Source organism: Castor canadensis, chromosome 8 (genome assembly GCF_047511655.1).
Source record: "Castor canadensis chromosome 8, mCasCan1.hap1v2, whole genome shotgun sequence".
In the NCBI taxonomy this organism is placed as follows: domain Eukaryota; kingdom Metazoa; phylum Chordata; class Mammalia; order Rodentia; family Castoridae; genus Castor; species Castor canadensis.
Genome location: NC_133393.1, coordinates 21454820 through 21458094, shown reverse-complemented (window position 1 = coordinate 21458094; position 3275 = coordinate 21454820).

Below are 3275 nucleotides of genomic sequence, written 5' to 3'. Positions count from 1 at the left end.
CCCCAGTTCTCTGGGGTGCTCAGGTCCCAACCCTTTCTCAGATGTCTGGCTGAGTGATACCTGGTCTGCCACCATAAGTCAGAGGCTCCTCTGTTCTGGATCCTGTGATTGCTAGTGCATCACCAAACCAAAGCATGTACCAGATAGGCGCCTCCTAAACTCTCAGGCAGGAGAGTAGGGGAGCCAGAGGAACAATCCTGTGTCCACACTGCAGTGTCCAGGATACAGGTAAGATGGTGGCAAGAAAGAGTCACCTAGAGTATTCCAAAGACAGGGCATTGGCCTTACCCTTCCCTCCCTAGCAGTGTCCTTCCCTAGTCCCCCTCTCCACTTCTTAGAATAGGATTTTTCTTGAAAAAGCAACCAAATTATGGAGAAACTGCAGCCCAAACCACTGCAGGACTTTGAGAGTACATTTCCAACTCCCAGGTAAGACCCATCACAGAGATAATTCATTTAATCATTATTCACCCAGGTCCTCATCTCATGAAAGTTTCACTGTCAGAACTGAATTCCACCCCAAAGAAAAGCTCTTCCTCACAGAAGATTTGCAGTTGTTCTTTGTAAAAAGGAGAGAAAAAAGGGGGAATTTATTTAAAATAGACACGTGTAAGCCCCCAGGGGACGAGAGGCATAAATTGCAAGAACAGCTCCCATCAAACTTGAATCCTCTTGGTTTAGGATTTTACTAAGGAGGATGGGAAATGAAAGGGAACGGAGTATCCCTCTCACTTCCAAGTCACATCAAGGCAGTCAGCTCGTGACAGAGAAGATTACCTGCAGGAGGGCTTTATTTGATGTGAAAAGGGTTAATGTCATTTTAGTAGATTAGAAATTTTCTGGCTCACTTAGGAGTGAGAAACAAATTCAGAGCTTTTACATGAAGGAACGTGTGCAAATCCTCTTTACACCCTGAAAACAAAAGTGGGGGAATAGCCAGACTGTCTTTGTTTTGAACACAGACTCGCAAGGATCATGAGTTTTAATGTTCTCATTTGGAGGATGGCCTCCGCCTTGCTGGGTCATTTGGAGGCAGTGCAGGGCAAGAGCAGAACTCTTTAGTTCAGGGTGATGAGTAAAAGCTGCAGCTGATGAACTCATTGGGGAGTAGTTAATGACCATCTACCCTGTGGTCAGCTCTGTGCTAGGCACTGGGGTGTGTGTGTGTGTGTGTGTGTGTACAAACTCATGGAGGATGCATAGCCCATCCCTGCAGGAGCACTCACTCTGACCAAGGAGGAAAGATGAACTGCTGGGAATCAATGCTGAATTCCATAAAATGGTTCTTAGCATAGATAGCAAGTTCCGCGGGAAGCCATAGAAGGGAACATCCTCAAAACTGGTCCCTGGGGAGGCCTTCCAGAGGAGCTGGATGAACAGTTTTGCTGTGTTGCTTCAGGAACATTCTCCTTGCTCATGCCACCCTCTTCTCCCTTTCTCCCTCTCTTCTCTCCTTGACATCTCTGCCCTCTGCCCCTCCCTACACCCCACCTCCACCCTCTCCAGGGACTGAGGACACATTTCAGGCCAGCCGTGTTATTGGATTTTAAATGATGCAATGGCTTTTTAATTTTTGCTTTAATTGCCTTTCCATGCAGGGCACTGAGAATGGATGATTACCAGGCAACTGGGCCTGGAGGTGACATTCCTTATCCCATGTCCCTTCAAGCTGCCATGAAAGGGGCATTCACTCAGGGCCTCTTTCAGACTGGGGTTCCTTAGTAGTACTGCCCCCTCCCCAGCTTCCAGCTTGCAGCCACCTGTCCCCCAAACCACCCCAGGGTTTTGCACTGTCCATGGTGCTGATGGGCCCAGCTCCCTGGCCACCCAGCGGCACTCTGTCATGCAGCTTTGGAGCTCCCAGGGCTGAATAATTTAAACAAATAGACTTGGACACATTTCCCTTTTCCCTAAGGGCAAGAAAATATCCCCTGTTGAGTCTCTGGAATAATTGCCCCTTATTCAAGGGTATTCAGAAAAGCAAGAGAATTGTCAAGATGGAGAAGGAGCTCAGGTTGGCTCTGCGGGGTCTTCCTGTTGTGGATGAGGCCTATGACTTAGTCTCAAGGGATGAGACCCCCCCCAAAAAAATGAGCCTAGCCTGTCTTCCCTTGGTTATGGGTCTGTCAGGTCCACAAGGGGATCCAGTCTGTACCCCAGTGGTTTCCCTCAAAGCTGATGATTTCCAGTCTAGTCATCTGTGCTGAGCCAAGGGACAAGGCCCTGGTTTGTTCTAAAAGAGTCTCCAGCTGCATTATGGAGCCAGGTCCCTACAGGATGGGCTCCACACAGAACCACATGGACAGCTGGTGTGCATTGGGAAGACAGCTTATTAGGGGCCACGATAGTCTGGGTGCAGCAGTGTTAACCACACAGAGTAGACAGCAGGCTTTCTTTCACCCTCTGACTGACCAGCTGCTAGCCCTGAGACCTGCAGGACCCCCTCAGGCCTCAGTGCAGCTCACTTGGAGGGCACTGAACTCCCCTTCCCGAGGCCCTACCCCATCTTGAGGCTGCCTCTCTGGGTTTCTGTCCTTGCCACATATTCTTTGTTCCTCCCTCATACCCATCTCACATCGTGGCAGTGAGTAGCTGCACCAGATGGGCCCCTCTTCACAGACCCCAGTCCCCACTTTTGTTCCCATCCTGTTCCCTGAGTTCTTAAGATGCTTAGAATCCTCTTGTGTCCAGCCAATCCAAGGTCAATGACTGGCGCAGGAATGTGGTCTACCTCCTTGAGGACTAAACTCTGAGAAAAAGGGACGAGAGAGAGAGAGCCCCTTCTCTCCCTGAGGGACCATTTCATGAGAGCCAAGGGAGTTTCTGTCTCTTTGCCAAACTCATCAAAATCACCAAAGCCACCAACTAGGGCGTGTGCCCCTGTAGAATGGTGGGGTGGGGACTTGCTATAATTTGATGGTGGGAGAGTCAGAGCAAGAGAATTCAACCAAACCATACTGTATAGGCTGGAGAGAGAGTTGAGAGTCTAGGGGCCATAGGAGAGGCCTCCCTTGGGGGAGGGAGCGAGAGCTAGCAGGCCAGGGTGCTGATGTCGAGCCTCACGACGTGGTGCTGCTGGAGACCCCCACCACACTGTCACTGTCAAAGAGCAGGTGTGACAAGCTCCACCAGGCCTTTTGCTTTTATCCGGGCGTTTCAATTCGCTGATTTAATATTTCCTCAGAACACAGAGTTGGTTTCTTCCCCCTACTTGATTTCCTGGGGTTTGTCTTTCCATTGTTTTTCTTCTTAAAAGAATAAAGCCAAAGAGATGC